General features: G+C 33.5%; 1 protein-coding gene across 8 annotated transcripts in view; it reads right to left on the bottom strand.

The window, feature by feature from the left end:
• The window catches only part of LOC119829729, a 109142-nt gene extending 83164 nt beyond the window's left edge, over window positions 1-25978 (bottom strand). For all 8 annotated transcript variants that reach the window (XM_038352368.1, XM_038352374.1, XM_038352373.1 and 5 more), the window contains exon 1: window positions 25934-25978. The gene's annotated coding sequence lies outside the window, so the exon portion shown is untranslated. The remainder of the gene's footprint in view (window positions 1-25933) is intronic.
• Between the last annotated feature and the right edge of the window lie 722 nt (window positions 25979-26700).

Raw genomic sequence — 26700 nt, 5'->3', positions numbered from 1 at the left:
AAACGTTATGTATTTAATTTTTAGTTTTATAGCACTATTATACCAAAGCAACGGACCGTTCTTTCCGCCGTTTGTGTATCTGTACACTTATATCTTTAAAATTACGCAACATATTTTTATTGATTTTTTTTTATGAATAGAGTGATTCTTCCTCTTGAATCTTAATCGTTTAAATGTATAAAAACAAAGAAAACAGGAGTAAAAATTGTTTTTTTTCCGAATTTAACACGTGCGAAGTAGTAATCTCAAAACAATTGTGTATTTATTTCGATAACAATGCTTTGGTCTATCCAGAAAGCACTATAGTTTAATAAATATTATAAATAGCGTCGAAATAATTGCAGTCGGCTATTTAAAGGATTCAATATTGACTGGTTCAATAATTTAAACACAGAGGCATTTAAACTTAGTAGGACTACTAGAAGCATACATTTGATTGCTACGCTATACTTATATTATGTTTTACGTCTAAACTACATTATTGAACCTCCAAGAAACGTAAGCCACTTCTCCCCACGAATTTAAAAGGCGTGAAGCGAGATGCAAATTTGTCCCTACATCTGTCGTGGGGACGTACAACACTCGATCGTATAAAATATACTGAAAGCTTTTTATGATTTTTCTAAAGGGCATTACGTAATTACATTAGATAAATTTAAAAAAAGTGTAATACGTATACTAGTGTAGTACGTACGTACACTAGCTTCGCCCGTGGTACATATATAGCCTATACCAAGTGATGTTGCCGCTGTTTAATGGAAAAATCATTTTTGAAATCGGTTTGGTACTCGTAGTTTTTGAAGAATATTATAAACGTGCTTACATACAAATCTTTCGTCTTTATAATATCAAAATATAGACTATGAAGCATCGTACTAATATTATTAATGCGAAAGTTTGTAAGGATGTCTGTGTGTTTGTTGCTCTTTCACGCAAAACTACTCAACCGTTTGCATTGAAATTTGGTACGTAGATAGCTGAACAAGTGGAATAACATATAGGCAACTTTTTATTCCGATATTCCTATGGGATACGGACTTACGAGAGTGAAACCGCGGGGCGCAGCTAGTGTAACATAAAATGCCTCAAACATGCGTTATCAATACATCTAATATATAAAATTCTCGTGTCACAGTTTTCGTTGCCATACTCCTCCGAAACGGCTTGACCGATTCTTATGAAATTTTGTGTGCATATCGGGTATGTTTGAGAATCGGCCAACATCTATTTTTCATACCTCTAAATGATCAGAGTAAGGCAGAACAGCGTTTGCCGGGTGCAGCTAGTCTTATATATAAAATTCTCGTGTCACAGTTTTCGTTGCCATACTCCTCCGAAACGGCTTGACCGATTCCTCTGAAATTTGGTAAGCATATTGGGTAGGTCTGAGAATCGGCTAACATCTATTTTTTATCCCGATATTCCTACGGGATACGGACTTACGCGGGTGAAACCGCGGGGCGCAGCTAGTATGATATAAATAGTTCACGGCTAGTTCTCTCGCTGTTAATCCCAAACACGTCCCTCATATCCATAATTCTAAACAATTTAATATTCCTGGAATTCACTACGTTTGCGGGAAGGCTGTTATTTGATATTAAACCCGCTGATAGCGAGCCAGCCAGTGCCGCACAAAATTAAATTTGGTAATCGAGCGTTGCAATGAGTTAGTCACCGGCGCGAGCGTTTGCTGATTTATTATATGGAAGCGGATAGATAAGACGAAGAGGTGACGCAAATCAATTGGTGTATCTAAGCCTACATTGCGTACATAGCGAGACCGGGCGAGCGTGCAGGAAATAAATTGATTTTTCAATTTATCTGCGCATGTAGATAACATCACCACTGCTTAAAACGGTGAAGGAAAACTACGTGAGGAAACCGGCACGTCCGAGAGTCAAAAGTTCGACGACATGTGACATCTGCCAACCCGCACTTGGCCAGCGTGGTGGATTATGGCCTGAACCCTCATAGGAGGCCTGTGTCCCAACAGTGGGAACATATAAGGGCTGATGATGATGATATCGACAGCTTACCTTATCTAGGTTTCTACGTTCTTAGAAATCATACTAAATTTTAATCATTTTAAATGTGAAAGTTTGTTTGTATATGTGTCCGTCAATCACACTAAAACTACTGAGCGGATTTTGATGAACTGCTTTTTATTGCGATTAAAGGCTCTTCTGGGATTATAACTGGAATCTTGATGTCCGGGCGGAGCCGGCACAAGCGTCTAGTCTTTAATAAAATTGCTTCAATCATTTAGCAGGAGTACAGAAACAGACGGATAGCAAACCATTATTTGATTTTTTTTTGTTCATAATATATACTGTATATACTGTGATAATTGTTATACAAATATAAAAAGATATACAAAAATATGTTTTAAAATTAATTTATTTATTTATTTAGTTATTGAATCTTTATTGCCCTTACCAAAAACTACAAAAACTTAATAAAATTACAATACAAACAATTGGCGGTCTTATCTTTATATAGCGATCTTCCAGACAATTATATTATTTCAATCGAATATTAAATATTTCTATAGAAACTGTTGGTAAATACACAAATGGAATAAATTATTGTCCAAAAACCTGAAAAACTCCAACATTCGACCTATTTTAATAAACAATATGCTGAGATATTAGCCGTATTTACAATGCCTTTGTTGAACTATTCATTCAAATAACATATGCAGATAAACAAAAGCACACAGTTCAAAATGAACAAAACTGCAAACAACACACTAAGCAGAATAATTTAACCAAATATTTTTCCTGTGTTCTATTTAGGTCATAGATATATTATGAGATTTAAACCTATATCCCACTTAATATTACAAACACGAATTTTTGTAAGTATGGATGGATGTATGGATGTTTGTTACTCGTTCACGTAAAAATTACTGAACCGATTATAATGAAATTTGGAACGTAGATGGCTGGACAACTTGAATAGGCAACGTTTTATGCCGATATTCCAACGGGATACAGACTTACGCGGGTGAAACCGCGGGGCGCAGCTAGTCTAATATAATCCAAACATTCGAGATACAATGCGACCTAACCACTGCATTGAAATCATTGCAATGTAATTGAACTAAAATGTGACTATTATTTACAATAAATATATAATGTTTGAAGGAGCCACTGAATTTTCATAGAATAACTTATTTATTAAATTAGAACTTTAGTAAAAAAAAAAGGCCGTGGAAAGTTCTAGAAGCGTGTTATTACAAATTTCCCTCCACTTGATACAAAGTCAATTTAAACGAAGCATCGAGAACGCAGCCGATGGTGTGGAAATCATTCACTACACTTCGGGATAACAGCTTTTTGTCCAAAGTTTTATGAAGTGAACATTCATAGAAGAGACTCGGTAATCTTACTTTTGCAATGAACGAATAGTTGAGTTATTTCGTGTTCTCGATTATAATCTGTATAAATAATATTCGATTGTTGTTTGTTGGTCTCGCTAGAACGAGAATGGATGGGACGATTTTGATAATTTTGGAGGTTGGATGCATTCATAACAGTCCAGGGAAGATTTAAAAGGTACAATATGTCATAAAATATGTGTTATAGTGTTGCGAAGCTCACCGTGTCAGCTTGTTGTTATAAAAATCATTCAGGTTAGAACTAACGGATTATATTCAAAGTTGATAGTGATATTTGGAATTCAAATTTCTTATTATTTTATCATAAAAAATCATACACGTACATAAGCGAGGGAAATTTCTTCTTCGAAATCAAGACTTTTTGCGAAACAACTGGAAAACCAAAAGCACAAAATCCAAATTCTAAACTAGCGAAAAGGTGGGTAGCAATAAATTGCAGAGTAAGTTCGTCCGTCTGTTAGAACCCACAGATTGGTTTCGTTTTAAAACGGCATACCCTCCCGAGACGTTTACTTTACATTGCATTAGATACATCATCCATTATTTCTAGTACATAGGGTGGCTTTGCGTTGGACGATAATATTCTGTCTAATTAATAATATATTAATATGCCAGTATAAAACATATTTTATCAGCTGGAACTTACGTTGCCTTCGACTTCGCCATCTTTGAGTTAGGAGTAAAACACCTCCCCTCCCCCTCTGCTTTTTCAACGTTATTATACATATCCTGAATCATTCTATCTATAAAAATACTACGAAAGTCTGTTGAGTATTTTTAAAGATCTAAGCAAACAGACACGCACATGGCGGAAAGCGTCTTTGTTCTCTATAATGCAATGAATTAGGATTACGATAGGCATTGCTTTTTAAGTGAAATCAATTATTTGCACCAAGAATATTAAATTACAACGCCTACTAAGCGTAAAATCAAAGTTTCAAATAAATTATTATCATCACAAAACATACCAATCGTAACTCAACAATAAACTGTACTACGATTTATTTAAAAATCTTATAACAATTTTCCATAGTTCTTCAAAACATGTTTCAACGCGTAATGGCTTTTACACCTCGAAAATATATGTGTGATATCACGTACTATCTGAATGATATTGGTAAATCATATAGGATATCATTTTATCCGGGTATCATACCAGAAAAATATTCGTTTGCTCTCTATTTCTCTTTATTAAGTATACTATACTGTACTTTGGGAAAATAAAAGGTAATTATATTGTGCATATAAGTACAATAAATGCAATTGTATAACTGCCACACTGTTTTGTGTACAATAATTAAACAAATGCTCTTATTGAGCGCGGCTGAGGCATTAGTTCAATCGCGTGTGATAAAATGCAAATAGGGCTGATTCATTATGCAATGCGGCTGTAACCCCTTACATATAGTTGTCACTTGATGTTAGTATGTGCTTGCTGTAATATTCGTTTTTACGTCTGTTTCGATGGTTAACATCTAGGTTATGGCACCTTTTGGCCCCTTACATTTTTATGTCTCTCAAAGGTTTGGTTTTTGGTGTCTTGTGAAAGTTTTTTAATATGAGTGAAATATTATATCCATATCCTTTTCCTTACCTTTCCCAGTCCTTTCCTCTATTCCTATTGCCAATCCTTTCTTAATCCCTTCCCAAAAAGTCGGCAATCCATTTGTAGAGGCGTAAGGTCTGCAATGGACCTTATGCCTCTCCAAATGTTCATGGGCGGTGGTAGCGCTTACCATCAGGCGTCCCACCAGCTCTATTGCCGACTGTAACATACAAAAAAAAATTTCAGGTGTTTCTTTGCTCATCATCATCATCATCATCAGCTCAAACATGTTCCCACTGCTGGGCACACACCTCCTACGAGGGTTCGGGCCATAATGCACCATGCTGGTTAAGTGCGAGTTTGTTTGTTAATATTAATGAAAAAAACCCGATCTATGACGAGTTTACATGCATTTTATTGAAAACAAGTGAAAATAATGTGGTAAATGCTTATTTTACGAAGCCAAGTGTGCCGATATGTCGATATATATGTGTCGATAATATGTTTATCATATTAATAACAAGGGACAGGCACCCATGTATTTTATCAATCGATTTAAAACAAAAGAAAGCTCTTACGATTATTATTTTTAATTGGAACACTGGTGCCTGCCATGTGGTCGCATTTGTTAGTTAGTTTAAACAATTAAAGGGCAGTTAGTTTTTTTTACTAACTGCAAAATAAAGATATTGTATTTTATTATGTTTGATTTAACCGTGACCACGCACGCTGTAAACTGTTCGAAACGTCGGGTTAATAATATAATGAATAAATCGCGTTTACAATCCGTTAAAAAGATTTTAATTTCTAAAAGCCAAGATATTGTTCTCAACGGCTCATTGCTATATAGCTACTACGACACTATCACCTAAATGCACTTGGGTATATATACTATATACAATACAATTCTTAACCTAGAATTTGATTAAAAAAACGAATTAATGTATAAAACATAATCAAATTGCAACACGAAATTGCGTATCAATTCACGCGCCACGTACGGCGGTATGAGTGACAATCGATAAAGCAATAAAGTTAAAAGTGAAACTGACGAGGCTCGCGGTTCAGCGGCCGGTAATGAGATTATCCGCTGGATGAGTGTTATCTAGCTGATATAATGTTGCTACGCTATCTTTTATTGTTAACTAGCTGCTCCCCGCGGTTTCACCCGCGTAAGTCCGTATCCCGTAGGAATATTGGAATAAAAAGTTGCCTATATGTTATTTCAGTTGTCCAGCTATCTACGTACCAAATGTCATTGCAATCGGTTCAGTAGTTTTTGCGTGACAGAGCAACAAACACACACACATCCTTACAAACTTTCGCATTTATAATATTAGTAAGATACACGTAAGATAATATGTTATATCAGTTAGATAGGAACGAATATCGTTAATGCAGCCGTAGATGTCTAGAGATTTCATGATATATAAAATTCATAACCCTTAAATCACTCGTGGTACCCGGGTAAATAGTCTATGTCCTAATCCAGACTATAATCTATCCCTTATACTTATTCTTATTTTCATATCATTATTATCAGATAGGATATGTTTATTTCGCGTGAAATTTAAATTAATATTAGCAGAATCTCTAATGCATCAAGTATGGGGATATAATGAAACAAGTATGTCACAAAAAGTACATCCCATTTATTATATAAACATGGGTTAAAGCTTATATGAGCGAAAATTGAATAACGAAGGTATTTTTATGTTCTGCCTTTTAAATTATAAGTATAGAATTCAATAGCAAAGCGAATCAATAATTAATTTCTTCGTTACACCTATAAATAACTCAGCGAGTCTTTTATTGATCCAATATAATACACAGGCCTTAGGTAATTATATTTAGACATTCGAATAACATTTTATATTGTATAATCCTTCGTGCTAATATTATAAATGCGTAAGTTTGCGAGGATGTGTGTATGTTTGCTACTCTTTCATGCAAAAACTACTAAACCGATTGCAATATAGTACGTAGATAGCTGGACAACTAAAATAACACATAAGTAACTTTTTATCCCGATATTCCTACGGGATACGGACTTACGTGGGTGAAACCGCGGGGCGCAGCTAGTAATTTAGTATTTGTAAGCTATTTATTATATGACGGTGCCAACCGACCTTCATTTTTTATTATTTGTTCTTATAGCGACAACAGAAATACGTTATCTCTGAACATCATCAACACACATTTTTCAATTATCTAACTAACACACTTCATGAGATAGAGCCTATTGACAGACAAAAAGACGGATGGACAAACACAACAACAGCGACGTCTTAGTAATAGGTCTCGTTTTACATTGAGTTCTGAATCCCAAAAACACCGTTATTCAAACAACGTTTAAATTGTATCATATTACGATGTATAAAAGTTCTCTTCAATAGAAATTCTAGATTTTTCCATTCAGAACGCTGATGTACACTTCAACATAAACATACTCTTCTCTTATTTAATACCGAATAAGACCTACATTTTTACTTACGATTAGTAGTTTTTATGCAACGATCTCAACGATATATATACGTACGATGTTTAACCGCAATATGCTACTTTTTCTAATAGCTACTAAACCAGAAAATATATACTGGAGTACGGCCCTATTTAGGCCGCGTATGAGACTACGACGCAAGCAAAAATAGCGATATTACGTAGTACTTTATTTTTACTTTAACTTTTGTTATTTTTGTAGAATTTCATTCAAAATACTTCTTACAAATAGTATTGGGAAACGCTTCCAAAATGAATTTTTGTTTATTAATTCCATAGCCCGATTTGGTAGTAAATAAAAATATATTTCTGTAATTTGCCGATCCGAAAGAAACTTAAACGAGGTCTAGTTGAGTAAATAAATATTTTAATTCAAGTCAATTCATCCACCCTAATATTACTCTATCATACAATTTATTTTCCACTATCTTTATACAATTATGGATTAAAGAAGGCTTCACTTTCTTGAAAGCATATTCTATGATAATGATTTTTTTTATGGCAGAGCAAGCAAAGGAGCAGGTGGGCCACCTGATGTTAAGTGGTCACCACCGCCCATAAACACTTGCAACACTAATGTTTCCATTTCCCACCATCGCTCCCGCCCCCGCTCCATACATAGGGCATAGCCTCGCTTCCGCATCCATTGCGACCTCACCCGCTCTGGTATCGACAAGCATCTACAACTTATCTATTCACAGTTCGTTTGCTTTATGTTACATGTATTTGTTCATTGTGCTATATAATCATTAGCTCTGAGTTAAAGCTGTATTTTACGATTACGTATTTCTCTTTCATTGTTAAATAAATCGTACATTTAGGACCGTTTCGGGAAAAACGAATTCACTTGTAATATTACACCAAAATAATGTAATAAAGATTTTTATGATAATTCTATGCATAATTTGATTGTGAAATAATGTTTTATTTTTGTTGAATGTAACTCGAATATAACTTAACATAAGCTACACGAATGGAATTCATTTGAATGTAAAAATATTATAATTACTAAACTGAAGCTTTTAAAATGCTTGAATTTTTAGCTCAAGAATTAATTTCGAACGTGAATGGACTTTGAATAGTTTCATATTTCAATTTATGATGAAAATAAGATATGTAAGAGAAGGTCGGTTGTGTAACCCGACAAAACTAGGTTATAGTGTTTCATTTAAAATATCTTCATTAGTTCAGGTGGAAGATCATCTACTGCTGACTTGACACATCAAATTAAATTCCATGAAGATTAGAAGTAGAGTTCGGTATTTAAAATAGTCTCCCGCTTGGAAGATTTTTTAAAGAGGAATCTTACAATTGGTAGCAAGTTACAGCCGAGAAAGATTTACATTATTTCGTTAGCAATTGTCATATTTTATCAAAAACATCGTATCGCTTCCATAAATACCATTAGCTATCTTTATTGCAATCGGATGCTTCCCTTACTTCCTTTAATGCCAAGTGTTCAACTTAGGTTTACGCAGCAATAGCATTGTAATTTAACTTTCATTTTGGGATGTCTCCGCGTTGTATGGTGAGAGTTTATTGGTGCATATCAAAATTCGAGTCAACCAAAGAACTCTAGCTTTTACAATAAATTTAACATTAATGTGTAGTAGTTGCAACCATTTTGGCTATAATTATTGGCCGTTTGACTGCGTTTTTAGCCTTGGATTTTTCTATGATTTAATTAGCTTCAAACAGCACATATTTACTTGGCGCCGGCCTTGTATATTGTCGATGCAAATTTCAGACTAATTTGCACAAGTATTTTTGAACGAAAGAAACATACTAAGCAGCAAATGATGATAATTATTTTTCAGCAAATTGATAATTAATTAAATAATGATAACTGCACGCAACATTCAAGATTCTACATGGATGGTCACTTATGTAATACAAGTAAAATATATTAAAAAATTTATAAATACTTTGTAAGTCCAATACAATGTAAATAAATCTGCACCAATGTCAATTTATCGCTAACAAAGTTTAGACATTCATGGATCCGCAGGCCAGGCAATAAACCCAGATAATACATGAACGTTTAAATAAATTCACAATGAACATTAATTCACCTGAACGTTCGAGCAGTTTCATTAGAGGAGCTATTAGGGTCGCTAGTTTTCCTCGCAGTATCGACACAGCTGGATTTATGGCCAACAAAATTTATCGGGTATCTTGGAGACGAAACGCGACGTGCTCACGACGCTTTATATTCGAATTGCCTGGGATTTGGCTATTTTAGTTGTTTTTATTTATTTATTTATTTAACTCTTCAACAAAAAGAAGAAGGAAACTTAAAAATAATAATAATAATGATTATAATGAAGCGTACAATTTGTTTGGCGACCTCTTGTTGTTGAAGTGATCTCTTCCAGGCAACCACGGTAAAAGGTAACGAGCATACTGCTAAACTATAAGCGGGACGAAAAACTGATTGGAAATCAGTAAGGATGTTGTGTGTAAAATATTGTTGTGTGTAAATAAAAGATGTAAGTTGGTGATGGATAAGTCGTTCAAGGACTTTGGATAGGATAGTTAATATGGAAATGGGAGGGTAATCGGATATAATTTTTGTTGTTGCCTCGAAGATATCAACTAAGTTACATACTTTTTGAAGCACTATTTACAATAGACAAGGTTTATCTTAATCAATATTTAAAGGAATATAATTCAGAGGCGCGGAAGCTACGTCATTTTACTCCCAGTTCGTGCTATTTAATTATAAAAACTTTCTCTACCTTTCTCCCCCAATCCCATCAAAAAGTTGAATGACGAAATTCAATTCTGTTACAGTGACTCGATTAATTTTAACTTGCGACAATTTTTATAAAGGCAATTTTTATAAAGGTAGGTACTTCTTTGTCTAACACGCAATGTAAATAAGGTATCTATTATATATAGGGGATATTTCTAAAACTAAAGTTTCATACAAAACGACCCATACACGTTGATATAGCGTATATTATGACGTTTTTAATATGAGATAGTGGCTTAGCGGATAATCTGCCTATTGTGCAGCAGTAGCTCTATTGAAGCGTTTGCATTGTGGAAGTTTTAATTATGAAAGCATATTCTCAATTTACTATGGGTATTATGTTAGTGTTAGTATTATCTCCCGCTAATATTGTATATCCTCGTATGATATTTGATTTTGATGAAATCATCTTCTTACATATAAAAATCGATTTCTGTTCGTTAGTCTCGCTGAAACTCGAGAATGGCTAGTCTGGTTTTTTATTATCATGGTTTTGGTGCATTTTGAATAGTCCAGGGATTGTTTAAAAGGTAAGAACAATACGGAGGCGGGCGGAGCCGCGGGCGGGAAGCTAGTATATAATATATATTTAATTTTTGGTATGCTACTTGACAAGAGAGCTTTATCCGTAGTCAGAGAGATGAAAAACATTATTATTTATAATTTTTCCTAGTACAAAAGAATTTAAGCATGTAAAAAATACAGCAGGAAATTGTGAAGTTTTACAAAAGAGAGACTCCATTAAAATATAATTATACTTTGTAGATCGCTGCAGTCCTTATCGTAAACCGGGTTTAATATTCATGACCAGCTAGCTTAGAGACAGGTGGGGTTTTTACAAGAGCACTAGATTCTGGAGCGCTTCACTGAACTAAGATGAAACTGCTTATAAATAATGCCTATACGTTAACTTCTGCCATTTGCATAGTGCCTGGGGCTGTGGTATTACTATTGGTGCTTAACTCGTATGTGTAGAGTTGGAGGAGTTAGAAGAGTTGATATTAGGATGAAGTCCCTGTACTCAAATTAATCTGAGTCGTAATAAGGAAGTATTTTGTAGCTGTAGTAGTAGGTATAAGGTCCATTGCAGACCTTACGCCTCTTCAAATGGATTGCTGACTTCAAATGGGAAAGGATTGACGAGAGGAATAAAAGAAAGGACAGGGAAGGGTAGGGAAAAGGATATGTATATCTTTTCATCTATCTTTATTCCTTGATATATTAATTATATTGATTATTCAAGATGAAACTATATTAAGAACCGTTTTCACAACTCCTGTTTTATTTATATGTGTGTTAAAATTAGCAAATAATTTATTAGATAGACAGGTACGTCGAAGTGTGAAATAGGATACAAGCAAGCGGTCAAATCAACCCTATATGTATTATATAAGTATCATGTGTTTTTGTTTTTTAATAGAATATTTCATTCAAGTTTATAAATGAAATGAAACGCTAAAAATGAATAACGTATGAAAATATACACAAAAACTACAACTATATCCAAAATCCATAACCCAAATTCAAAATATACTTTTAAATGTTTTATATCAACACAAAATTCATGCATGTCTACCGTTATTTTTGCTTCAGCAATTTATAAAAGCGTGATCTTCGTGACTTGTACCATATAGAAATATTCTCCTCTCTCGAATATCATAATCCGCGTGCATGAAAGTTCTGTTAATAATATACATTGAAATGTTCATATGGCGATGGGAGAACTATAATATGAAATAGCAAAATATCAATTGGTGTATATAAAATTAAGACGATCATCCTCTTGCCTCTTGCTTTTCAACAAACATTACGGTGGTATTCGTTTTTTTTTTTGCCAAATGCCGTAGATATTGAAAAATCCAACAAAGGTAAATAACAAGAGAAAACAGTCATGGAATCACTATGAGCGTTCCACATTTTAATATACTGTGTAATTCTGAATAAATGAATATTTGCAGTTTTAGTATTTTTGGGCTGAAACTACACTACATCTTGTCTAGACTAACGATAAAAACCCGCCCATCCTTTTCCATCTACTATCTAGGTCAAGCAAGAAAACCCGAAGCTTATCTAGGCACTGCCAGACCCTTTGTGTTTACGAACATTTTATTAATGATTCTTTACAACCCAATAATGTTCCTATAGACGTTGGGATATAATGTTATGAAGTCTGCTAGATGTATAACTGAGAATTATTTTGAAGCATAAATATATCTAAATCCTTTTCAGTATTTTCTTGTGTTTGATTTTACGCGAGTATTATACTTTAACGGCTTAAAGACTTTTTAACGGATTTTAAATGCAATTTATTCATTATATTACTAACCCGACGTTTCGAACACTTTACAGCGAGCGTAGTCACGGGGAGATTGGAGATGTAACATGGATGTATGACCTTCAATACATGTAACATCTCAGTCTCACCGTGATTTAGAAGATAAGCGATTTTGAGCAGGGAGATTACTATGACGTATATAGCAGGAGTTATTACATCACTTGAGAAATTTTGAATGCTATAAAACTATAAATTAAAATTACTTCACTTTCCCACACTGGAATTATTTCCGCATATCTAGGAAATAAATTATGCACCAGCGCGGAAGATTCTAGAAAGACTTTATTACTTCCTTTAACCCCAGAAATCTAACTTATATGCATTATAAATGCTATGCATATAAGTACGAAGTGGGGGTTCTACCCGAAATCGAAGTCAATGTAAATTCTAACATATCTACCATCAATTTAACAAAGAAAGGGGTTTGTATATCTTATTTATCAAGGAGTATATCTTTTTAAAAGTTCGTAAATCTAAGGCCGACTTCGTATTTGCGAGGTCACCGATTCTACCCTTGCCAGAAATTTATTGTGACACTTTAGTGTTTATGCTATATATTCAACTTGTTACTAAATTCATAGAAATTATAATGCTTTTTCTATAGCGATGACACATCACAAATTGGGTAACAGTTTCCATATAATAATTATAAATCTCACTCTCCCCGTATTATGTTTCACGTCGCGCAAAAAATATATAATTAATAAAAAATGTTCATTTAAAAATTGAAACCTGATAAGGCTTTTAATTTAATGACTGCGTGGAGCGCATCATTTTATATTTTTTAAAAGGATTCGTATCGAATATAGCATATCGCTAATGAAGAAAATAATTGAATAACATTAAAAATATGCCCGTATAGGTTCCGTTTGGGGATAAAGGCCTCCTATGAGGGTTCATGTCATAATCCACTAAGCTGGCCAAGTGCGGGTTGGCAGATGTCACATGAAGTCGAACTTTGTAATCTAGGAAAAAATATGGAGGAATTCCTAAGCTAAAGTTACTTTTAAGAAAATAAAAAGAGAAATAAAATCTTGTTTGACACGTCAATGGGTAGACGATCGCCAATCTAATATGCTTGATAGTGTTATGTCATTTACTTTTCATTTGTTTACACAAATGTTGAAAACAAAAGAATTAAGAATGATATTAAAACACAACAGCATAATCAAAGCTATAATTGTTCCTCTCCAAAAGGGGAAGGAAACGAAACGAGCGTGTCAATCGCATTCAATGCATGGCGTATAAAATTATAATTCACAGAGCACCTCAGCGAGTGATTAAGAGTCGGTAAATAACTCCATGAACGGCGAAAAGTTGGCGAAGACAAGCCGCGGCTGATTTATAGCACGAGGTTCTTTACCTTTAATGCTTAGTTATCCCGAGAACATGCTTTGTTGAACGGATTCTAAATTTATGGTCCTGGATTTTAGGATATGTGAAAATGATTGTGGGGTGTGTCGCCGCAGTTTTTAAAGTCATTAACGCGCTAAAAGTTTAAATGAGTCTCCCGTTGAGAATTTGCTTCTTATGAGCATTTACTTTGTCGTTTTAAAATTTTATCGGACCGTTCCTTGAACTTAAAAATATTAATAATACCAGTTTAGGTTTCTCTTGGCAAAATATATACAATATATATAAATTTATACAGATAACAGATTAAGTATAAGACACTACCCTCTCTTCGTGCTATCGTTAGCAATACGCAATTGATAGAGAAATAAACGAACGCTTGAATAGAGTGAATACGACCATACAATTACAATTTTCTCGCTTTTCACGACCGTCGCTTTCATCGAAACAAATTAGCTGAAAATTCACTCCATTGAAGTGACTTTCAACGAGATGAAATTCCTAGCAAGCTCAAATTAAACCCGACCTTCGCTAGATTTGAAACAAGCACTTGTGGAGCAAAAAAATTGCTGAGGGGCCGATACAATCTCTTATTATTTAGGGCTCAAATCTCGAGTGCGGATCCAACAACTTGGCAAAATTTTAAGGACAGCTTTAATTTTATCATTTAAGAAAACAAGTGAGCAAACAATGCTTTAATAAGTAGTGCTGAACTTCAAAGAGGCGTCCGTTGTTGTTTCAAATGTTCCCAGAGCACATATATATCAATACTAATATTATAAAGAGGAAAGATTTGTAAAAGATGTTTGACACAAAAACTCCTCGCTGATTTTAAAAATTATCTCGCTATTACAAAACTAATTTCATTAAGTAACATAGGCTATATATGCACCAAGGGCGAAGTAGGGGCGAACAGTTAGTACGTTATAAATCCCGATACGTTCCCTTTAATTGTAAAACTGCGAACACCAAAAAATAAGACAAAGCATATTGACACGATCAAAATGCGCTAAGCTCAAATTAAAAGCAATTATTCATCAACATTCAAACAATAAACAGCATCCAGATCAAAATTACGCAGTTGTCAATACCATCAACTCCATTTATAGCAGGTTTTATGGCTGATCGACACAATATGAGTCGTCCATGTGATTTACGCTCCTGGGGAAACAGGCGTCGAATACTTATGAGTTTAATGAGTTTACAAATTACGGTGAATGAGTGAGCTCATAGCTGCGTCTTTATTGAGTTTCGTGAGGTATTGTTTGTAATTTGGGTTACCTGTATTTAATAGAGTATGTCTCAACTGTTATATTACGTACATAGGTTGTTCTCACAAAATTTATTTTGAAGAATTAAAATTAACGACAGTAAAACGGGCTTTAATAAATGCACTTTTTAGTAGCTTCATAGTGGTTTTAGTCAAAAGTATATGCAAACTACTCTTTAAATTATATGATAAGTGAAATATATTACTTTTTTTTTTCATTAACGTCTGCCTTTACATATGCAGGGACACGAGTCTGCTATGAGGTTTGAAGCCGCAATCCACCACGCTGGCCAAGCGCGTGTTTGCAGATGTCACATGTCTTCGAACTTTTGCTTCTTCGAGATGCCGATTTCCTCACGATGCTTGATTACCATGACCAGCAGGGGTGATATGAATTATGTGCAAATAAATTCCAATTTCAATTTATATCCTATACACTCGTCTAGTCTCAAACTCCAGACTTTTACACCACTGCTCTGATACATTTTTATACACCGAAATATTTGCCTGGATATATTTATTTCTGAATACCAATATTTTAGGCATTCATAGTTTATATAACGTAACCAACTCGCAGATGCAAAAAACACAAAATTTTCTATTTAAAACTGGGTACGAAGCTATCTTAGGAAGGCAGCACGGGAATCCGATTTAACCTCACGCTCGGCGGGATTCGCAGCTAAACAATGTGCCAATCCGGGAATAGAGCTGAAAATGCGGTTACTATGTGGGTCGAGAATTTTCTGGATTTTTGTATTAATTATATCCGGAACTATAAGTAGCAAAATTGTTGTTGTATGTAGTACTCATGAGCAGTTGCAGCTCGGAGGTTAAGGCAAGGATTTAATCAGATATGGAAATGGGAGAGGATTGAACGAAAATCAAAATGTTTAATGTCTACAAAACAATTAACATAACGCTTACATCACCAAGGCTCTAATAAATGAAGCAAAGAATTGTGATTCATAATGAAACTTACCTGTGAACAAAAATAAATAAAATTAAATATATGAAAAAAAAGATCTGATCTGAGGGGCTTTTAAAATAACATTTTCGAAACCATTGTCTGATTTATTCGCTCTCTCATTCTTACACATTTAAATAAGGAAGCCATGCGACGAACTATAATCTAGAACTAATCTGTGGACTTTGATATCTTAAATTGAAAACGACCATATTGTAGCAGCATAGTCAACACGGTGGATTATGCGTAACCCTAACTAGTATATATAGTAATATTCTAATGATGTTGATTCTTATGGAGTTCGGAAGAAGTTCGAACAGACAAAATTTGTTCAATTTATACTACCATGTCCTAAGTAGTTGCGTCTCCTTTGGGAGATTAAAACCTCGGCACTTAACCAGTAAATCGTCTCCTGGGACTGATAAATAGAAATCAAGGGTCACTATGTTTGCCAACAGAGTTGCTAAATCAAACCCCTCAAAAAATTTGTATGGTTCTTATCAAAACGTTTTATTAAGATAATTCAACAAATATATTAATAGTTGGTTACTTTAGTTATAACCTTGTACAAAACAACGTGGAATCAATTATTCAAACGCTACCTGAATTTATAATTCACAATGCTATGCGGTAATGAAGGTTTTAACAATAAATATAACAAGGTTATAATAAGATTTTATGATTTTACTGTAGCAAATAAGTACGTAATTCTAAGTGTATAGGTAGTAAAGCATTTAATAAAATAATATTTATTTATATACTGAGTCAATTTCCATAATTCTAATGTATAGATATTATTTTGATAACTTTATTTAATGAGTCATCAAAGCTAGAATTATGTAAGCTTTAGTCTAATAAATAGGTAATTTCGCTGAATGAAATTATTTCAAAACTTTACAAAAAACAAATATTTACATAAAGATGAATAACATTTGACAATATATACGCTTTTCTCACAATATTTTTTATGATGCGTATCCGCTAAATAACCGAAAAATAGGTGCAGTGAAACCAATATGCCATAAACAAAAGAACGGGTATTACAGAACCGCCATGGCAATTAAATAACGTAGGTACTGATACAATCAGCACGTGAAATGGCTTGCAAATGACAGCTGGGGGAAACCGCAGAATAAGTGGACTAGATACCGCATTTTAATAAGCACGACACTAAATAAATGTCTTTTTCTTTATTAACACATTTGTATAAGTTTCACCTGTACGTTTGTATATAACCGACTCCTTTAGACGTTAATTGGCCTAAATTTAAACACACCTATTAATTAAATCTTTGTACATTTATCAAGGGTTATTGTCGAAATAATATGGTTCAACTTTATATCCTGATTAGGATCGTCAGAATTAAATAATTCTCTTGTGTGTACTCTGTGTGAGAACAAGTGAGATATTTGAATTGATTGTATAATTAAAGTGTGTTTTTTTAGTATTATATAATGACATTGATTATTTTGTATTAAGCCTATAAGCGTAGTGAATAGTGACGCACTGCAGCCTATTTCATAGTATATAAGTTATAATATAATATAGTTTGTGGTAATAAAACATAAATCCAACCAGATGCGTGTTTAAATTACACCGTTACTATCAGACACGTCAATTAGTGATTGTGTAACTATGTTTTAATTAATCAAAGAATATATCCGTGTATTAAGAAAAGAGATATCCGTTAAGAAAATCGTTCAATGAAACAGATGCATAATGCATCTGCTCCGAACTGACAATGGTGAGAGCCCTGTCCTTTTGTGGCCATTTATTAATGACAGAGAACCACTATTGTTCTATTTCAGGATAAAGCAGATAACTTCTAAATTTTTAAATTCAGTAAATTTACGCGACACGACTTCCTCTTAGACGCAATTTAACACAAGAAAGCACATGCCAAGAAGGTCAAGGAATGTCGCTTCGCAGTAACTCTAAGTGATAATAAGGCAAGCTTGCTTTATCTAGTTAACTAAATCTTTGTACAACCGGTCAATATAACTTTTACCCACTCGTTACGCAGGTCTACATGATGTTCTGGAATAAACATGTTTTACCTTGCCTTGCCTTTAGGTAGAAAAATAATTTGTATATTGGTTAGTTGACCAATATGTTTTTTGGAAACTCTTCTTTCTATACTTCTTAACTCATAGAACCTGTTTTTGTTCAAGTTCTTGAGAATAATTTACAAATATGGAAAATAACTGGAAAAATTATGTGGGAAGTACTCTTACTTATTTGAGCAGCATAAATAGCGGAAGCTCAATACAACATTCTTTATGACGCAAATTTATGACAATTTTAATTCGTATTTTATTTGTTGTAACAAAACATATATTACAAGACATTAGCTTATATTACGTAAAGTATCAACACAGGGTTCTGACAACAAACGACACAGTCGTTTTAACTTAATATATATCTAACTAAATCAACAAACACTTAAATGATAAACAGATGAAATATTTTAATAAAACAAACTCTTAATTGTCGTTATAATACCATTTTTTTCATCCAAAGCTTATTTTATCTGAATCAAAATGCAACGCCAATGTTAGGGCTTATACAACTGTACGATTACAACCGGAGATTGCGCTAGACCCTGTGACCTGTCCGCAAACGAATAGCGCTGCTCACCATTCACCACATTCGACGTTTGCCTTTGACCTGATGAGATTCTGGCGCGTGTGTTTTGAATAACAAACTAGCAACCCAATAATCGAATATACAACACATTGTGTCATTCGGCTTGCCCCGGCTCCGTTCTAGCAGAAATCAGTCGTAACATTTCGAGAATTTTAACAAACAAATGCACTAAAAACCATGCTATGAAGATTCAAAAGTGCTTCTAGAAGATTGAATAAATCATTGAGTTTGAACAAACTTAAAATCTATTGAGCCGATTCTTAGTTATTTATTATATTCAAAGATCTGTAAACAGCCTACTTCTATAAGAACGATTTAAAACTTTTTGGATGCAGTGATATTTTCCAATTAAAATACATATTAAAAAGGAATATAACATATACGGCTTTCTTCCATATTCCGTCACATGCCACTATTTACGATTTACGCTATTTGATATAATTAAATAGAACAATATAATAACAAACATACTTTTACATCAAGCGCCGTTTCATCATGTCTATCCCAATACGATAAAGCTTGCTAACGTGGGACTTACCTCAATACATGACAAGTGCAGGATGCAACTTTACTATTGCCACAGTTAACCAGTAAATGCATAATTACTCCGATATCCGGAGAGGTGCTCGGTGGTTAACTTCTCCACAAAGTTGTGGCGCCTACAGCTTAAATGGAAGCAACGTGTTCTCCCAAATTGGGCGAGTTTAAAGTCTTATATAAATATATCAACGGTATGATTTATTACTACTTTCAGTGTCAGTGACAAATTGTGTATTAGTAATATCGTTATTCTATTTTTAAATCGTATTTCGAACAAACGTCAAGCTACAAAAGTAATGGATATATAAATAATAGTATTTATTTATCGTTTTATTTCATTTATGAACTCAATTACCTTCAATTTTCTTTACATACGTATAAGTTTGTAAAGAATATTTAAGGAAAATCTAAATTGTAAAAATTTATAGTGTATTATAATGTATAGTGTGTATATTAAGCAAATAATACATTTAGAAATTAAAGACTTTTAAGCGGATTTTAAACGCGATTTATTCATTATATTATTAACCCAACGTTTCGAACACTATACACTCGCTTAAAATCAAACACAAGAAAATACTAAAATAATAGATATTTAGAAATACACAAATGTAAACGGGTTTAATTTGACTAGATTTATGTAATATAATTCGTAGTGTTAATGTTAAAAACTAAAACAGGAGCGAGTTCTTTTGTTGTGAGAATGAACTCTGAATGTAATCTTGTAATTATGGAAATACCAACATTTGTATAATATCGGCACTGTTTAATTACAACTTCTTACTTAATTAATAGAATCATTTTTTTATTAATTTGTGTTTTAATATACCTAATAATGATATAAAACGGTATTGCGTTTTAGCGCTGTAATTTATTTGAATTGTAACCTAAGCATTTTTTGTTTCGTAATATGCGACTGCATTTCAGACATTAAAGATAAAATTTCTTCACGTCATAATTAAAATTAGAGAGAATCGCCTGGAAGAGATCGCTTACAAACAATATAGTCGCCTTTTATAACTTGTGGGTATTTTGCATACTTTTACTTTCATTGGTGTGATACAATAAATAGTTAAATAATATAAATAATTAAAAGTACAGGTACCTTCATGAACACATTAATACCCAAAAAAACAAACAATAAAAGACATACAAATATCATCTTAACAAACTTCATTTCCATCTAATTTGAAACTTGTCGATTGATTTACAGAGAGAGAGAGAAAGAGAGTCAATATTGGGTAAAAACAAAAGTAACGAAAATTAGATTCGAAGGCTCTCTGTTGATGGCTTTGATAGAATGAACTCCAATTGTCTCGCAGATCCTAGTAGGAAATTATATTGTACTAGCTACGCCTCACGGTTTCACCCGCGTAAGTCCGTATCCCGTAGGAATATAGGGATAAAAATTACCTATATGTTATTCCAGTTGTCCAGCTGTCTACGTACCAAATTTCATTGCAATCGGTTTAGTAGTATTTGCGTGAAAGAGCAACATACACACACACATTACAAACTTTCGCATTTATAACATTAGTAGGATTAGTAGGATACGCTTGTTCTAAAACATTGTCTGAATTTGGTTGAAATCTTTCATCTCTCCCATTATGATGCCATCTATACTAATCGTATAAAGAGAGAACATTTGTATTTTCGAGTTTATGGCAATGTTTACAAAAATGATTCACCGAGTGGCATTCGCTATGTAACAACGGGTAAGGACGGGGCGAACAGCGAGTTCTCTATAAACAGATTGACGCCATTTTGATAATCGCTACAATAAAACTTATAAGTAAGACATGGCCATCGAGTTTTAGGTATATCTCTAGTTTGTAAATGTTGGGGTGTTTATTAATACGAGAAATTTTCTACTAATATGTCTTTCATAACAAAGACTTCATAATCAATTATATCAAAGATTAAAAGTTTTCTTATTAGTAATTAATATTAATATTAATTAAACTTATATCTATAGTATACACCACCTACCTAAACGCTTTCTATGTATTATTTCGCTGTTTTGGTTACCTGGAAGAGATGGCTCTGCCATAAGATTTCCTATTATGCAACTTGTATTTTTAGTCTGTGCTTTTGAAATATTTCCTATTGGTGTGTAAAATAAAGTTTTATTCATTCATTCATTCATTCATTCATATAAAACATTTATATATCCTACAAATTAACATTTTTGCAGGGTTTTAAAAAGCAATCGCGACGTTATATTTTAAGACTCGAGGCTCAAGTCTAATTCAATTTAGTAAATCTCTGGAACAACAAACGTAGGTAATTTAATTACAATTTTCTTAAAGCTCTGGAATGTAATTAATTTTTAATTATCGTTGAACTAGATTACATTATATTTATTTTCAGCGGAGGTTTTTTTTTTCAGGTTACAAACTCGGACATCAATAAAAAATTCGGGAGTTCGAAACAGGACGAGCGTGCAAAAAATAAATTGATTTTTCATTTCATCTGCACATTATTCCCGTAACTACTGCTCGAAACGGTAAAGAAAAACATCGCGAGAAAACTGGCATGTCCGGACATTGTTGGACAAAAGTTTGGACGACATGTGACATCTGCCAACCCATAGGAGGCCTACGTCCGAACACAATCACCAGCTATCTACTGACGTTGAATATTTAAAGTGTTTATTATTGTGCATACTTTTCCTACTAAGTAATTAATAACAGCAAAATAGCAATCTCCAGTCTAGAATTCTCCAGCTAAATTAAAAACACCAGAGAAAATCGAGTATTCCTACCGCCCGACCTATGCTTTCAGCATTCGCTTTAGAATAGAAATATTTCAATAAACCCCAACCTTTCCTCGAGTGCATTAGCAACCCTCCCTCATTTACCGACACCTTCAGTCTATCAAAAGATTGCTGTCATAAGTGAATTTGGACGTTCCCGCTTCAACCATTTCTTCGAAATGCACTACGCAGTTCCGCTGTAAGTCAGAGAAATTGTGGAATAACTCGAGCAAATAGGTTGCCGACGTAATAACATTTTTGCTTTGCATCAAATGCTACGTGCCATACATGATTACGGATTTAAAAGCAACAATTCTCACTTCATCACCGAATCATAAAATTTACAAGCGATGTTAACCATAAATAGTAACGAATAATCCCTCGTTATTCCATTCTCCAACTTCAAATATTGCTACAAACAAATCGATGTACTTATGTGGATATTTCAACACTTTATTGTTAATTAAGTGCAAAGTACCTATTTGGAAGAACTCACAATTTATGGAGCATTATTCTTCTATATTCAGTAGTTACGGATGACGAACTGAAAATTTTACAATACTAAGTATTGTGTCTCCCTCATTTGATAGGTGTCCTATATCCTAATTTATAGATATACATTTAAAACACATTTCAAATACAGGTTTGGGTGAGCATTAAGGTTTTGGTATACTTGATACGGATGATTAAATGTACTTTAAAAGCGTGGAAAGGCCTTCGCATATACATTATGCCGAAATGCCTGCAGGTACACAACAAAGGTTTGTTAATAAAGTGTTAAAATTTTCTCCTGCGTAATTGGATCAACGAAAAAGCTTTTCCAGCGAAAAAAATGTGGAAAACATGTCAGCTGGGGTTTGTCTCAGGAACAATTTAATTATTTTCATCTTTCATATAGAATGTATTCTACTTATTATCATATTTTATTGCGACACCGTATCAGGGGGTTAGCCGTGACGTCTCAAAGCAGTATTAATGCCAGCGTGAGAAAGGGACGGCTAGTGGAGCTGTAATATAAATCTGTTTGTATTATACATCACGATAACCCTGCAGATTTCTAATTTGGCGATATGAAAATATGTATCATAATATATGGCAATACAGGATGTATTGCCATATATGATATATAAAATGGATAAATAATCAAAATAAGGTTCACACATTATAGCTATTATTGAGCATCATTTTAGCAAAATATAACATTATCTTAATGGTATTGCATTGAGCATACGCGTTATAAACTAGTAGATAATTCTTTTTGACCATTATAGTTTTAATCGTAATAATCATTAGTCTTAGCTATCTTCAGTACTCAATATACATTTTAATATAAAAAGACGTAAGCGAAGAGCGAACCGACGATCGTGTTAGGGGTTGTATATAATTTGTTGTGGGAGTCGAGCACGCTTCGGCATGAATTGGGCCAGCTCGCACCGGGGAAGTACCACACTCCCACAGAAAACCGGCGTGAAATAGTGGCATGCCACTGTGTTTCGTACGGTGAGTGGGGGAGCCGGAGGCCCGTTTCCTTTTCCTCACCCGTCCTAGTCCATTCCTTCTTTCCAGTCGTTAATCCTTTCCTTTTCCCTTACCCCATAAAAGCGGGCAGCGCATTCGCAGAGGTAGTACCATTGCGAATGTTTATGGGTGGTGGTGATTGCTTACCATCAGGCGAACCACCAGCTCAGCTGCCCGCTATGACATAAAAAAAAAAAAAAATAAATAAATCGCTAAAATTGACTTAAGGGCGTCTCGCACTCAAATAAGTTTGGACCAAACGAAAAGGTCAGTTTATAATTAATATTTAGGTTTTTAAAACATTTTAAACTTTGTAAGTAGTTTAACTAGTTGTAAGTATAAGGCATCAGTTATAACTAGTTCTAACTAGGGTAAACACGTATTAACCGTTACATATATATAGGTATAAAAAGTATATATATATATATATATATAATGAAGGTGAAAAAAAATTCATCAATTTCTGCCTCTTAACCCTCAATAGATTTAATATCTAATAAAAATGAATGGCGAAAATGATTATTACAATTTTGCCAAAATGGCACTTAGACAAATTGCTCTCGAAAGATCTTTAAAATTGCTATGAAGCTGTAATGAAGGTCGCAGACCCTTTTAATAGCGAGCTACAAGAACTGACGGAGTGGGGCGTCCAACGAAAATGCTCTAATTACGTAACAATGGCGAAAAGATAAGTTATTTTATAATGCGTCAATATTTGACTGAAGTTGCGTACAAAACATGTTCAACGGAACTCGTAGCAACCTCAGGCTTTCAGTCATTAGGAGTTAAACTAGACTAACTAGATAACCCTAACAAAAAATCTTATGTTTGCTAACATGATCACGTTACACTGTATGTGACTACGGATAATATAATACTCATGGGTCCATTTATCGACTAGTTTACTTAAGATTTTTTATTTTCTTAATGTTTCAATTTACCTAAAAAAAATTCCCATTTACAATTTGAAATGTGGATTAGTTTTTATGTAAATCAATAAAAATCAGTCCGACGGAAACTTGCCCGTGAATCAGTGGTTTCGAAACAAATTACCAAGTAAGCTAACAATTAATTACTCTGACCAAAGATAATACTAACTCTGAAGAACGTAGAGTTTTCCTTAAGAAATTTCGGCATGTAATATTTACAGATAGAAGACGCCGCGGGAAGAAAACTAAAATCTTATATATTATATAAGAGGATTACAAAGAAATAAACAATTGATTAAAAACTCCAACTTAACACACTTCTAAATAAATGTCAGCATCCATTTTCATTGCATAAACAACATGTTTTGCATAGTTTACCCCAACGTACATAGAAGAAAACTGTAAACGAAGTATTACATCAAAGAAATGCTACATCTATTTTCAACGGTAGTCGAGCGTCCATCGCTTAATCATTCAAGAGAAATAGGTTCTTTCGACGCCCACCTAATTGTCGGCCAAATATTGTATCCAGTGAACCTAAATTTGTTATTGCTCGGAAATGAGATTTCCTTTATTCACCAGTCAGCGTCTATATTGAATCTAATCGATATTATCTCTTCAGTGATTGCTTTCTTAGACAAGTTTTATCCACATCTGAATATTATGTCTGTTTTTGATGAGTGTAAACGTAGGTACGACTAATAATTAATGTACTAACCTACTATTATTATCTTGAAGAATTCAATATCTTTTATTAATTTATTATTCTTTTAAATAACTTATTAGCATCCCATTTAATTATCATTCCAGAATTATTTTTATACATGAATTCTATAGCTTCTTTATCTACTTTATTAATAAATGAAATAAAATTATGTGATCGTATTTCTTTCATAAAAACACGGTGTCACTTATTCAATTATGATAAACACTTGGTGGCTGACCTTTGCTCGGATTTGCTCTGTGCGGTTCATATATTTTCCCACCTGAAACCGACCTCACGCCATTTGTAACCCTCAAAGGCACATTTTAAAAATATAAGTTTATTTTTAGATTATTTGTATGTATGAATATGACCGTTGTAATTAGAGTGGTGGAAAGTACTAATATCATAGCTTTAACGAAATAAAAATAAAATTTTTATGATTAAAATAAACTAACCTAACCTATAATAAGGATGTATGAAACTTCAAAAATGGTCGACTATTAAAAATAATCAAGTCAATATAAACATATTCCCAAATGAAACAACCTAAATCGGGAGCTCTGAAAGAAAATTTCCGTTCAATGAAGGGTCTTAAATGTCCACTTGGATATGATTTGCAGCAAATGAAGCATGTTTTTTCGCCCATTAGCTGTGTAAGTCGGCGAAATTATTTCACAATCTAAATGTATATATTATACAAGTAATTTTGGTACTTACATCAACCGTATTGTATGTCAGATTTTTCCAAGCCCCTTCGAAAACCTGAAATAAAATAAGATTCATTAGTATGATGATGTTAAAATAAAATGCTTAGTATTCAGGTATTCAATGGCGTGTATTTATTATGTTTTGTTTCGTTTGTTAATTAGTAAATATGAATCAAAAGCTTATTTTGTGACTTATTGTACTATACTTATTTGAAGATCCATTGCCATTAAAGGTAAAGTGAGGAAATTTTTTACTAGTCACAAAACTTACACCACATATTTACATTAACATATTAATATATCATTATATTAATTACTAACGGTCCGCCCGGCTTCGCCCGTGGTACATATATAGCCTATAGCCTTCCTCGATAAATGGGCTATCTAACACTGAATTAATTGTTCAAATCGGACCAGTAGTTCCTGAGATTAGTGTGTTCAAACAAACAAACTCTTCAGCTTTATAATATTAGTATAGATAAAAAAATTAAAAAGTTTGCACTATGACTACATTACTAATTACATAACTCACACTACAACACTACTCGTTACTTAAATAAACATGTTAAACCGCTGAAAGCTGATAAAATTATATAACACGAGAAGAAAATTCCCAGTAACGGATGACATCACATTGCTTGTACGTATACAACAATGTCAACCGGTCAAGGATGCTGAAGCATTCTTGTTGCGCTATTTCCACCTACACGTATCGTAATGATATACGGTTTAAGATAAATCTACAGTATGTAAGGACCAATTATGCTATTCTACTAA

The sequence above is a fragment of the Zerene cesonia genome, chromosome 10 (assembly GCF_012273895.1).
Source record: "Zerene cesonia ecotype Mississippi chromosome 10, Zerene_cesonia_1.1, whole genome shotgun sequence".
NCBI lineage: Eukaryota > Metazoa > Arthropoda > Insecta > Lepidoptera > Pieridae > Zerene > Zerene cesonia.
This window is presented reverse-complemented; position numbering and strand designations above follow the sequence as displayed.